Source organism: Bos indicus x Bos taurus, chromosome 1, assembly GCF_003369695.1.
Source record: "Bos indicus x Bos taurus breed Angus x Brahman F1 hybrid chromosome 1, Bos_hybrid_MaternalHap_v2.0, whole genome shotgun sequence".
Lineage (NCBI taxonomy): Eukaryota > Metazoa > Chordata > Mammalia > Artiodactyla > Bovidae > Bos > Bos indicus x Bos taurus.
This window is the reverse complement of record NC_040076.1, coordinates 29,492,495-29,507,381: the sequence shown is the minus strand read 5'-3', so window position 1 is coordinate 29,507,381 and position 14,887 is coordinate 29,492,495. Positions and strand designations below refer to the sequence as shown.

General features: G+C 39.2%; 1 non-coding gene across 1 annotated transcript; it reads left to right on the top strand.

Moving 5' to 3' along the window:
* Positions 1-7,589: 7,589 nt before the first annotated feature.
* Positions 7,590-7,661, top strand: TRNAW-CCA. The gene has a single exon. It is a non-coding gene; the product is annotated as a tRNA-Trp (tRNA).
* The last annotated feature ends 7,226 nt before the right edge of the window (positions 7,662-14,887 follow it).

Here is a 14,887-nt window from a genome sequence, read left to right as displayed (position 1 = left end):
GGGTTCAGTGCAATCATCCTGCCATTAAGTGACTGATTGGTCTCTAGTGGACAGCATTGTATTGAGAACTATCACTTTCAGTTATATACCTAGGAATTGGTGCTTTCCCCTTCCTGTTACTTTAGGCCCCAGTGAATTAGATACCCTGTATTTACTATAGATCAAGGCCTTTTGGTTGTTACTCTGACCTTACTGCCTACTATAAGAATTATATCTATATATCTGATAACTAAGTACCATTACATGGCCTCTACAATTATGAATTACCATTATACTCATTCCTTACCATAAACTTGTCTACAGAAGATAGCTCCTACTTCTCAACAATATTGATGTGTCCTTTACTATCACGTTCCCTATTGTTCTAGATAAAGGAGAATCCTCTGAACCCCACTAGAGAACAGAATTAATTGCTTGATTCTATAGTATTACATAGTAAAGCCCTTCTAACAACCCATATTACTGAAACAGTTAATCCCTTCTTGAATACTTTTCAAGGAAGTTCTGGCAAATCCACCTTGTTTACCATCTCATTTCTCCCAAATGTTAATGAGCCACTGCAACAGATTATTAGAACTAGTTTGCAGAGTCCCTTCCATGACCTTAACTTTGAATCTCAGGAGATCACATGTCAATAACTCTGCCTTTTCCTGCCTTATAATCCACTCCCCATCCTTTATCACAGCCTAGCATTTTAGCCTTCATCCTCAAGCACGTGCTCCCAGTTCCTACTATACATATTACCTACGTTCTGTAACCCATTTGGTTGGTATTTTTCCCCTAATCTTCATCCCAAGTCTCAATATCCATTCTTTCCCTAACAGGCCCCTGACACCAAGGTAGGAACCTTGCCAGGGCTATGAATTCAGTTCACTTTGTGTTGCTGTCAGCCATTTGCCTTCTCACTGTTAGAGGACAGGGTCTTTGCATCATACCAAGCCTGGGGTTGTTAGTTACCTGCCTCAGATCTGTCATTTTATTCTATAAGATTCTATCACAGCTACCATTTACCAATCAATGTCATATCCTTATAATTATCACAACCCTCTATTTCCCAAGGAATTGCCTGAACTAAGGCATCTCCCTCCCCTTTAACCCAACCCAATACACCTCAAGTAAGGATCTGAACCTCACTGCCATCTGGCTGATGACTAATCAAGTTCCAGAATTTTGCCATGAGAGTTGGCTTCTATGACCATTTTTGGCACCAATTGTCTGTTTAGATCACCCCAGAAGCGACTGCTAAAACAAGGATTCAAGGGTAGGTAATTTATGAGGTGATCCCAGGAAGCACCCCTAGGAGAGTGAAACAGTATGACGGGAAGGGGAAGAAAACCAATGAAAGGTTATCAGTCTAGGTACCAATTTGGGGAAATGGCCTCAATACTATTAGGGCACTCAGAGGAGATGATATTATCCCAATCAAGAGGTGAGAAAGCTAAGGTATTTACCCACTAAGTCTCACTGTCATTCATTGGAGCATTAACTCCAGCCCTTTCAGCTTGTCTGTGTACAGAGCATAGCAACACTGAAGCCCTCAGAGAGTTCACAGGCATTCACATTAAGCAGACTTCAGGGTATAGGTGTGCGTACAGAGAGGATGTGGGAGGGGCAGTGGATACATCTGCTCCAACAAGGAACATTTTTTCTTTCTCAAAAGGCTAGGAAGGGTATCATTATGCCTGGTAGAGAAATCTACCACTAGCCACATGCCTAGGCAAAGCAGGAAATTGTATACATACAGTATGATTAAAAAGTACCTCAAGACTGCTTTCTCTAAATATATTGTATCAACTAGCCCCTTGTTCTGGTATCTGAAATTTCTCTATTTTTAAAAATTCCTATAGCCTAGACTATTGTTATCCTTTGTTCAAGAGTAGATTACATCTATAAAGCACCATGCATTAAACCATTATAGCAATACAATATGATGTATAAATAGAAAAATGATAATGTCATTTAGCTACTAAACTGAAGGTAGGTTGGCAGAGTCTGGCACTGAGGCACAAAAATCACAGTATCTTTTTGAAAGCCAAACATCTGGACAGCTTCCTAAGTCTAGGTGGATTCGTATCCCAAGGCCACAGGTGGGAGGCCTTGCACCAAGCCCACTGATACAAAGCCCAGAACCAAGGTCATCTCTGAAGCTAAGCCCCTTTGGAGCCATTGCCAAGAGGCCCCCTGATACTTACCAGCCAGCTTCCTGACCCCTTATTAGGCAAAAATGCCCACACTTGTGCTCGCCCTATACCACCCTAACCAATCACCTAATGCCACCCTCCCAGCAGGAATTTTCTTTGTCTTGAGTCTATAAAGACTGACTACTAACCGATGAAAAGTGTCAACTCACCCTGGCCTGTCAGGAGGTCAGCCTGCTGTGCTCATAGCGCCCACATTATCTCTGCTCTTTGTTCTTAATAGACTCACTCCTTTCTGCAATACTCTGTGTCTAGAAAGTCTTTTCCACCCTGTGTTTGGACTGTCATGACAGTCTATACATTTTTAAATATGTTGATTTTATATATAGATGCCAATTAGTCTATTAAGCTAATTGGCTACATGACTCATTCCAATATAATAGCCTGTGCACAGAAGCAATGTACACACTATTTCATTTAACACTGAACAACAGATGATGGCCAATACTCTGTTCTCACCCTGCCTTCCAGAGTCCAGAGTCACATCCGAGAACAAGGTGCTGTGCTGTGAGTAAAGCACGTTATGTAATGTTGGGTATGAACAGTCTATCTTTCTTGAGAGGTTCCCAGAGTGAAAACTCTTCTCTCCTCCATAACATTTTCCCCAGTTTCTCTGTTTCACATTGGTTTGCTTTGGGATGCCTTTTCTTTAAGTCCTTTCATGTATCTATTACAGTAAAATAGTCCTGAGACTAACTCTTTTTCTTGAAGAGTGTCCAGTTTCACAAGGTGGAAAAGGACCACCCTGGGGAAAAGAGAAGAGGCATGTGGTGGTTCTCATAGGAACCATGGGGAGACAATATCCTTTAGAGAGGACATTTGCCATTTTTGAGGGTGTCTGTATCATTTGGGGTCCCAGCCAGAAACAGATGGCAAATTCAAATTAGGACAATTTGAGGAGGATTTCATTAAGGAGCAATTTGAGAGTACAAAAATCAGAATACTAGATCAGGAAACCACTAGGGAGAGCTCAGACTTCATGCCATCACCACCCACATCTTTGAAGGAGCAAAGGGAAGGAGGAATTATAAGATCCCAGTGACCCAGAAAGCTGGAGAAAGCTGGAGAGGACCCCCTGCAGAAGCTAATGTTTCATTCAAGGATGCAACAAGTCTGTGGAGATCCTGCTGGGAGGAAGACAAGGGAGTAAAAACCCTGATCTCACTCTCTTTTCCTACTTATCTCCCACCTGGGCTTTCTGTTGGCTGACCTCAGCTAAATCCAGATAATAAGAGGTGGGTTGATGGAGGCCATAAAGCAGGTGTAAAAAGGTGGCAAGTGGATCTGAAAGAACAGAAGAGTACTTCCAGCCCACTGCCCTTGTGTATCTTTGAGGGAAACCACCAAGATATTCATTTGGGAAAGTGTAGGGACCACCTTCCAATAAAGCATCTAAAAACCCAAACATTTTTTTTCTCTCTGATTCCTGGAATCTAGGCTTCTTCAATCGGGTGCGCGTGCCAGGGAAACAGAACAATTTTAGAACTGATTCTGGCTGTGTGAGCGAAGTGGCCAGGTGGTGCCAAGCAACAGCCTCATGGAGCCAGTGACAGAATCCAAGGTCCAGCAGTCACAGCCTTGGCCTTCTGTCCATGAGTGTTTCCTTAGATTACCTGGCCTGTGCTTCTAGCAAGTTAGGTTTTTGAGTCTTTTTAAGCCTAGTTCTCTAGATTTCCCATTACAGCTGCTTTTTTTTATTCCCCCAAATCACTTGCTTGGCAGATTAAACTCACCAGAGACCATTTGTGGTTTCTGAAATAAAGAATTCTGTGGGAGAAAAAATAACACCATAAAGATATTGTGAAGGGAACACTGGAGTAGCTACCATGTTTCATGGGGAGTGCAGGGTTATATTCCTGGTGATTTAACCTTTAGCAGTCTTGGTAAGTAAGAAGAAATCTGAAACTAATCATCTTGCTTAAGTGGGACTGAAAACAAACCAAAAGTTTATCTACTATTCTAAGAGAAGAATCTCAACATCCTGCAAGAAGACACAGCATATCTACAATTCATATTTCACCTATTGTAATCTGGAACAAAAACGGTCATTGAAGGCACTGGGAAACTGAGTTCCTGCCAGTACAACAGTACACCAGTTCCTGCCACAGAACAGTACACCAGGAAGGAGGCATTCAAGGACTGGAGGGTGAGCTGATGCTTCTAATGGCACTGGATATTTAAAGGAAAACAAGGAGCCTCAGCCCAAATCCTCAAATTCTTGGCTTAAGTAAAAGACTGAAACCCAGGAAATTCCCACAGTTAGGCTAAAGCATAGTTGATCCTTTGCAATGGCAGAGCTGAGCCAGGGAGGGAAATGCACAGTTGAGATTGCAGCTAATATGTCCTTTTAAATCATCATTTCATTGTTGCCTTATCTGACAATAAGGGGTATCATCAAAAAAGAGCAATGAGGATAGGCTTTATTCATGTATGTGTGCTATAACTTTATGCGACCCTATGGACTGTAGCCTGCCAGGCTCCTCGGTCCATGGGATTCTCCAGGAAAGAATACTGGAGTGAATTAGTGAATTGCCATGCCCTCCTCCAGGGGATCTAGGCTTTAAGGGCAGGGTGTAAAGTGCAGAGGAGGTGTCACAGGCCCTTAGGTGAAGGTGGCAGGGATCAGGACAGGACCAAAAAGAAAGCTGAAGTATCATTGCCAAGGATGACTGAAAAGGCCACTTGTATGTATGTAGGAAATTGTTTTATGTGAATAAGGAATTTCCTAAAAGGAATAAGAAAAAAAAATGGAGGAGAAGATAAATATTTTCTCACCATTAGGTTTTCTCCCTGAATTTATCTAAATATACCACAGTATTTCTATAAGCTTCTTATAAGATTTTTAAATGGCTACTGTAGACAAAAAGTTTTACTTATGGAGATTTCAGAAAATAATCGTTTCATTTATTTGCCAATTTCTCCATAAAATCAAGCTGTATTTTGTTCTTTAATAAAATGGTGCCCCTAACATTCTTCTAAAATTTAGGTGTCCCAGTGTTATTGTCTTTTACAGATTCCTCATTTTCCAATGTTTCACTTTAAAATGAGTACTGATTTTATAGTATTACAAAAACACTCATGGACAAATTCTATTGTAGCCAGTTGTCAAGAGATAATGCCAGAACAGTGTAATCACTAAATGTATGTGGTAGAAAATTATATGTACACATATCTCTAAAATTGGCATGAACAAAATTAAAATGTTAAATGCTTGTATGTATAACTTTAATTCCTAGTAAAAAGGGGAGAGGGAAGTCAATCCTTCAATAAGGGGAATGTTACAACTAAATATTCAATATTAGTTTTTAAATGTGTAGTTGATTTGAAATAGCAGCGATATGTCAACAAAATTCAGATGTGAAACTGAACTTTTGTCAACTTGATCCAAGCCCCTGCCCACCCTACTTCATACAGACATCTTCACTGAATCCACTTGAGGTTTTCCTTCTCTCTGGCTCCAGCTTGTTTAAAGCAGTCATCATCTCTTTAAAGTCCCAAGGTGTTTACAAGGCCATCTTAATTGCCTCAGTTGGGCCCTGAATGGGCACTTCTAGGAGCTTATCTGGCTGCTAGGGATCTAGAATTAGAACCTGACACTACTCTACCTTTCTGTTTAGATGTGGGATGATCATTTATGGCAGAGGAGAGTTCCTGGGTTTGTGAGAGCATGGGTCCCTTGCTTCCCACATGCTTAGCTGGTGGCTTTACATGTTACTTTCTGGAGATTTCAATGATATTCTCTGTCCATGTTGCTTTTAGTTACCAAACAGCACATCACCCATAAGCTCAGCACCCTGGGATTTAACAAATTTCTAGAAACTCCGGGGGTGATCTTGAATCCCTCTTATGTCCAGACCCCCTGACCATGCTGCCATCTTTCTTGCTCTCTCATCCATGTCAGTGTGGTAGAACATCTCTGTGGGTTGCCATTCTCAAACTCAGTTGTCAAATAGAAGCCCAGTTTCTTCTTGTTCTGGAACCCCACAACTATATGAAGAACTCCAGAATATCTCCCCTTTCTTTAGAGGAATCACTGAGTGAAGGCAGGATACATGTCTCTTGCACTTCCTTTTCCTTCCTCGGAAGTCTACACCAGAATTTCTCAAGAGCCTCACTATTGATATTTTGGGCTAGATAACACTCTGCTGTGAGTATAAAAATCCTGTGACTTAGTGGATGCTTAGTAGTATTCTGGGCTTTTGCCCACTAGATGATAGGACATGTTCCCAGTTTGACAATCAATGTCCCCAGACATTGACAAATATCCCCCGGGGGAGGGAAAACCACCCTCCCCTGAGAACCACAGCTCAACACTGACTCCACCAGTATACAGATCTTTTGTATATCTGTAGTATGGATTGAGGGGGGAAGGTGGAAACATGCTTTGTCTATTAAAAATCTCTGCACACTGGACTGTTTCATTGCTCAGTGGTATCAGTTGAAACCTAGTGCTTAAAAAGATCTGGGGATTCTCTTTTCTCAGCAGTGGACTGTGTCCACAGAAATACACTTCCATTTAACTTCAGTAAGGGACAACATGGTCCAGGAAACCAGGTTAAGAGCACCAGAAATGAATACTTCACATCCTATCCTGCCCTGGAGCTAACATACGCACTGTGCAACTCAAGAGAAAGAGATACACACTGTAGTAGTTATTTGTGCCTCACTGAGGATTATAACAACTTTATTTAGTCTGAATGTTGCCGCCTTCCTAAAGTATGAACCTTAAATTCCCAAGTCTAAAATTATAGCAGTTGTTAGATAATATGTGTATCTTTTGAAAATTTCCTCAAAGAATACACATCCTGTCAATGGCTCTAGCCACCACTCTTTTGTAACTTAAATCACAAAACTTTGAAAAGGAGGCTAGGCTCGTTGTTTTGCCTTCCTCACTTCCTTTCACTCCTTGACCCACTGCAGTATAATTCTTTTAATCCCACCCACCAAAAGTGCTGTTATTAAGATCAACACCTGCAATCACCAACATACATTCTACAGGCTTTATCTTCCTGTTTATTGGCCTCTCCATGATATTTTATATTATGACCTGTCTGATTTTCCAGGAGGGATCCAACACCAAGCTCTTCTCTAATAATAACTGTATTAATTCCTTCTCATTATCTTTCCAGGGATGATGTTGCCCAGTTTTCTACTTCCAAAGACTCTCTCTTGTCTTGTTTGGAGCCCTCTGTCTGTGGCAGGCATCCCTTGATGTTTCTCTGATGGATATCTTCCACTCCTTCTTCCAAGTTGACTCCCGCTCTCTCTATCTTGTTCTGTGCCCTAAGAAGCAGACCTATAGGGACTATATCATTGAGCTTCCAAGTACTCTGGCTTCTTCTGACCAGGTTTGGCTAATGGGAATCACTAGCAACTACCAACAATTGGGCTTCCCTAGTGGCTCAGAGGTTAAAGCGTCTGCCTCCAATGCAGGAGACCCAGGTTCGATCCCTGGGTCAGGAAGATCCCCTGGAGAAAGAAATGGTAACCCACTCCAGTGTTCTTGCCTGAAGAATCCCATGGACAGAGGAGCCTGGTAGGCTACAGTCCATGGGGTTGCAAAGAGTTGGACACGACTGAGCAACTTCACTCACCACTAGCAACAGTTAGGGAGAGAGAAGAGAATCAGGTCACAGAAGAGAGCCTGGGAGGTCTCCACAAGTTGGCTCTGTCTCTCAACAGATGCTCTCTATTTCTCCCTGGTGATCTGCTTCCCTTGTATCTTCACATCTAGCTTTAGGTGACCTTTAACTTCTTTTATCCACTTGTGTCTAGAAGTTGTGACAGCTTTATTACTGTTAGTCATCAATGACCACCACAATATCCTTTTGGTTTTCTTTGATCCTCCCTACGCTTCTGCAATCCATCTCTTTGTAATACGCCCTCCAGGAATTATTCTAATTATTACTGAGTGTGCCTTTGGTTTCCTGTTGGGACCCTGAATGATATGTTCACCAACATATTATCATGGTTCTGTCCTTTTTTCCAAAGTCAAAACATATACACATGATTTTCTCCTGAACTTATACAGGCTGTGTGTCTGCTGTTTTAGTCACTAGATCATATCCAAAACTTTGGGACTCCAAGGACTGTAGCTCTCCAGGCTCCTCAGTCCATGGGATTTCCCAGGCAAGAATACTGAAGTCAGTTGCCATTTCCTTCTCCAGGGTATCTTCTTGACTCAGAGGTCAAACCCATATCTCTTACATTGGCAGGCAGATTCTTTACTGCTGAGCCATCAGGGAAGCCCCATAGACTGTATACTCAACAGGAGCTTCAAAGTCACACTCTTGGAAGTCAATTGACTCATTCTCACTGGTCATATTAATTTAATCACTAGATCTCACTGAAATGGCCCTCAACCTGTCCTACTTTCCATCTTTACCACCTCTCACTCTTAGGTTAAGTATTATAGCATTTCTCACTTAAACTGTGAAATTAATCTTTTAAATATTAATAATTTCCTGGTCATCTGCCTCACTACTACTAAATTTGTTTTCCACGCTAGTAGTGGGAACTACTATCCTATCTTGCAAAGCTGACCCCAAAACATTGCTCAGGTACTCTTTCATCAAAGTAATAAAATTCCAATTATCTTTAAAAGTATCTTTCTCATTAACTTCAATTATCTTACTATTCATCTCTTGACATGATTGCCCTGTAGTCTCATAACCATCCACCAAATCCTTCTCTCTTTAATTTCTGAAAGTGCCATATTCACATTCCTCTGAACATGTCATATTAGTTTACTTCTCCATGCCTTTGTATATGTTGTTTTCATTTGTTGTATTCATTATAGAGCAATATCTCCTTATGGTCTATTTATTCATATATCGACTCTTCCTTTATGAAATCTTCCTGATTCCAAATCAATTTTACTACCCATTCCTTTCAATGCCTGCAATCCAGAGACCCAGGTTCCATCCCTGGGTCCGAAAGAGCCCCTGGAGGAGGGAATAGCTACTAACTCCAGTATTCTTGCCTGGAGAATTCCATCAGTAAATATGACTATATATGTAGGACGTAATAAACAAGATAATATACTTAATTTACTTACATTATTTTTACTTGTTGCTAAACTTAAACTCCTCAAAAGTAGAGACTGTTTAAAAATATCACTTCAAGTTTAATGGAATTGGAACTACCATATCAGTAAGTATTGATCCATCACATTATTTACTCTTTTCACATAAAGAATATATTTTTAAAAGTAAAAGTTCTACATTTAATTTCTAAATATCAATAAATCATATTTGAGTGTATTGTCTTTAAACAATTCTCCAGGCTATGTAATAATAACCAAAATGGCAACCTTATTTTCCTCTTAGTGAAGTTGCTCAGTCCTGTCTGACTCTTTGCAACCCCATGGACTATAGCCCACCAGGCTCCTTCATCCATGGGATTCTCCCAGCAAGAGTACTGGAGTGGGTTGCCTTTTCCTTCTCCAGGGGATCTTCCCAACCCAGGGATCGAACCCAGGTCTCCCGCATTGTAGGCAGATGCTTTACCGTCTGAGCCACAAAGAGAAATTTTTGACTGCAAGCCAGAGAAAAAAATCATTTATCATAGATACAATGGTTCCTTAAAATTTTTTTCTCTCTCTATTCTGGCTGTTCCTATAGTATACAATGTTACATGTAAGTAATTATAATTCACTTTCCTAGGGGCATCTATTCCAATAAAATTAAGGGTTACATTTCTATGTATTCAAGTTCTTATTAAAACCAGAATCAATACTATTTAGACACATTTTTGTCTGTTTTTAGTTACTAGATTAAACTTAACTCCCATCCACTATTGATTATCAATAAATGAAAGCTTTTCACAGTTTTAAAGTATTCCTGAATTTCATACATCTTGCACACTTTGTTAACTCTTTCTCAGAGACACAGTGATAATCAAGATATTAAACATAATTGATTCAGCTAGCCTTTGTCTTTGCAGTTGAAGCATAAACAGAAAATAATTTGTGAGTAGCAAGCACACATTGGGCTTCCCAGGTGTGCTAGTGATAAAGAAGCGGCCTACCAATGCAGGAGACCCAGGAGACAAGGGTTTGATCCCTGAGTCAGGAAGATCTCCTGGAGGAGGGCATGGCAACACACTGGTATTCTTGTCTGAAGAGTCCATGGACAGAGAAGCCTGGCAGGCTACAGTCCATGGGGTCACAAAGAATTGGACACAGCTAAAGCAATTTTGCATGCATGCAAGCACATATTATACAGATTAATATAATAATTTACAACTAAAATACAATACTGTTCTCTAAGGTAGCAAATAAATTTAAACAGAATGTAATCCTGTGTTATACAGATATTTTAAATGATTTAGATATCCTTTATTAATTTCAAAGACCTTTTTCAAGTGACTCTAAACTTGAAGTTTAGGAATCCATTTATAAGTTTTCTTCAGAGAGGATTCATGATTCCTCATGACCAATATTTAACTATAAATCATAAACTGGAAAACTGTAAAATTTCAAGAAAGTATTATACAAAGGTATCCTGTTATCACAAAACCTTAATTAATAACTGCATGAAACTGTGAATATAGCAAATGTTAGAAGTGATTATGCAAACATTGAAGGAAGAGCATCAGACTTCTCATTTCTTTTTGTGAATAAAGCATCAAGAGTCTTGGCTAGGAATTACATAGTGAAAAGCACCATCAAACAAGCAAATTAAAAACTGCTTGAAGCTCTCTCAAGGTTGCATTCTAATATCCTTGAAAGGAGACACTTGAAAAATATAAGATCTTCTGAAACTGACAGTCTGTGTTATACTATTAACCTACTAAATAGACAGATGAAAACATTTGCACAGAAAGTGTTTTGAAACTTGTTATATCAAAACAAATGTATATATTATGAAGTGCAATTCAACATTTTCATGATTTAAAAAAATAATAATAAAACAAGAGACCTCCAAAGATTGCACACCCAGAACCAAATCCCCAGAAACGGGATATAGAGTAGTTTTAGAGGGCAGGCCCTGCAGTCTCATGCCCAAGAATCTCAGTTTGACCACCCCTAATTCATTCATTGCGAGCCTCACTTTCCCCACATCTCATGCCAAAATAACTCATGAAGACTGTGACAATCAGCTGAGATAGTTAATATAAAGCACAGAGCTCAGTCAATTCTAATCAGCTGATAAATGTTTATTATTATTATAGCAATGATAGGTATGATTGTGGTGGTATTTCTCTAGAGTCAGAGATTCCCCTGTGCCCTTGAGGTTTTTTGGTGAAAAGTTTAAGAAGTTTTGATACACAGAAGCATAAGATATCTTTCCAAATATCTTATTCACTTTTCTGGTAATCATGTTATATTTTCACACTGCTGAATCCATTATTTAAGAAGCATTTCCTACCATCTCAATCTTTGAAACCCTACGTGTTCTACTGTTAGGTTCTCTCTCTTTTTTTATCTTCTTCCCTGATTATATGAGGTAAAAGTAACTTCTCCTTCCTCTACTGCAGGCATGGTGTTTCATTTACATTGTTAAGTGTTTATAATTATCTAGAAATAAGCACTGTCTCCTTTTCTCCTAACAAACAGCCTAATGAAATGAATATTATTATCAGTACCATTTTTCAGGTGAAGAAAATTAGGGTTGTATATGGTATATGTATTGCCCAAAGTCACCAGAAAGGAAGTAGCTAAAAAGTGGCTGAGACAGTAATAACCTCCTACCATATCCACTTTCCAAAATCACTCTTCCCTAATGGCTGTCTCAGATATGCCACTAAGAAACCATCTTGTGTTACCACTGTTCCTATCCATGGCTTTTTTCCCCTTATTATGAACTCCAAGAATTCCAAAATTCTTCTGCTGATTGTTATCTAAAACAATAGGCCAATCAGGAACCAGAGACAGGGGAAAAAGTTGCTTTTTATCTGACCTCGCTGAACATAAGAAATACTAACATTCTCAAGGGAAATGTGCAGGGAGAGATTTAAAGACTATAAAAATTCAGAGAATTGTCTTAACTTTCAGAAGCTATGCCAAAGAAATTTGAATCTTTGGCATGTCACTATTGATGACACATGTCAACTTTCACAGGGTCACGAGATAAATCGTAACCTGAACCACTTGTTTCCAAAGCTTTGGTTTCCTCTGAAGGCTGACATGGTGTGTTGTATGAAATCACAGGTCCCGTTATACCTACTGCAATCAATACTGCAATTAAAGGGAACTAGTACCTGAAGGGATTGATCAGACAGATGCAAGTCTATTTTCTCCACTTTCTATAAATTCAAAACAACAAAATAGCAAAGAAAATGTATTTCACACACACACAAAAAAAACCTGATGCTTCCTAACAGAAAGAGTTCATTAAGATATACATCAAAAAAATAAAGTTTTAAACAAATGACAAACGTTTAAGTAGCCATTTGCAAGAATAGAAAAAAAAGCAAACATTACTTTTAATCAACAGTGTCTACTTCTTTCATATTTTACACATTCACTATTTCAATACAGAACTGACACAGTGCTTTGCACTTTTAGATTTGTCGATAAGATTAAGATATCAGTGTCAAGTTAACATACAGTTGAGATCAGCTTTTACTAGCTACATGAGAGGAGGTCTTTGATTTGCCTGGGCAAATTCAATAACAACTCATTAGGTGTAACTATGACATACTACTTTGTTTCTTAGAAGATAATGCCTCAATATTTTGCCTTATGAAATAAAGCAAATGATTTCATATAGTCTTAGAATTGAAGTGCATTTCAAATATCTTTGTAGAAAGTGCCTTAGGGGTTCTAGTAAAGGATTCACAGAGTTTGAAGACAAAGTCAAATAAAGGTTAGCCTCTGAAACTGAAAGTTATAAAGACCATAACACTTTAATATCATATTTAATTAAATATATTAAGTGCATTCTATACGATTTACATGTGTCCTCATATTGATTGTCCTTACTAATGGATTATATTATTATTTAATGAGATATCTTTGTTAAGCAAAAAAAAAAAAAAAGAAAAATATTGTGGAAAAAAATGGAAAGAAACAGTGTTATGAAAATCACACAGGATTGCAGATGGAGCTCAGACACTGACTAAAGCTCAGAAAAGTAGACTATTAAGCATTTTTGTTGCTGGCAGTGATGTTTCTTTTGTATAACTTCATTATTCTCTTATTTTTTATCCATATAAGATATTATGGTCATATCCCAGCTCCTAATTCATGTTAAATGTTGTCTATAAGCAAGACTCACTTGCCTTATTCCAATTCTAAAGTCTAAGAAAAAAAGAATTTAGTTAGCATCAACAGTTTCATGTGTCCAGTTCAAACTAATCATCAGTGCCTCAGAGGCAACATCGCCTGCCCTATATGGCTTCCATGAATTGCTGCTGCTGCTGCTAAGTCGCTTCAGTCGTGTCCAACTCTGTGCAACCCCATAGACAGAAGCCCACCAGGCTCCCCTGTCCCTGGGATTCTCCAGGCAAGAACAATGGAGTGGGTTGCCATTTCCTTCTCCAAAGCGTGAAAGTGAAAAGTGAAAGGGAAGTCGCTCAGTCGTGTCCGACTCCTAGTGATCCCATGGACTGCAGCCTACCAGGCTCCTCTGTCCATGGGATTTTCCAGGCAAGAGTACTGGAGTGGGGTGCCATTGCCTTGTGGTAAATAGAGTCAATACTATTATTAATTGGAAAGATAACCCAAATCATATTAAACTATATTAACCCATCTACAGTAGTAACCTATCCAAAGAGCCAAGGCATTCTACCCAATCCAATTAAAGAAATCAACCACACATAAATTTCCTGGAAAACTATAAGCCACTCAATTCTTTTGCAGTGTGTCTGAGGCAGTTTCCCTATTTCAAAACAAAATAGCTGTGGCCTGTCTGAAACTTAAGAATAGCTTATACATTAAAAATGAGAACATGCTAAGCAGCTTTGTCTAAGAGAGGGAGTTATTTAGTTGCCAGGTCATGTGACCCCAGAGACTGCAGTACAACATGCTTCCCTGTCCTTCACTATTTCCCAGAGCTTGCTCAAACTCATGTCCATTGAGTCACTAATGCCATCCAACCATACCATCTTCTGTCAACCCCTTCTCCTCCTGCCCTCAATCTTTCCCAACATCAGAGTCTTTTCCAGTGAGTTGGCTCTTTGCACCAGGTGGCCAAAGTATTGGAGCTTCAGCTTCAGCATCAGTCCTTTCAGTGAATACTCAGGGTTGATTTCCTTTAGGATTGATGAGTATGATCTCTTTGCTGTCCAAAGGACTCTCAAGAGTCTTCTCCAGCACCACAATTCAAAAGCATCAATTCTTCAGCACTTAGCCTTCTTTATGGTCCAAATCTCACAACCGTACATGATTACTGCAAAAACCATAGCTTTGACTATATGTACCTTTGCTGATGTCTCTGCTTTTTAATATACTATCTAGGTTTGTTATATCTTTTGTTCCAAGGAGCAAGCGTCTTTTAATTCCATGGCTTTAGAGAATGGCCATAATGAATATTCAAGCAACTAAACAGATATCTTTTATAGTATTATGTACAAAATGAGAATTTACCCCATCCTGGATAAAATATTATTTCTTAAGACCACCCAGCTCTTTACTTTCATGAACACCTGACAGTCATTTAACATACAAGTCCAATGTCCCTGGTAGCTTCATATAAGGAAAATATTGACCTGAAACACAGATACAAGATTTCTCATCACTAGCA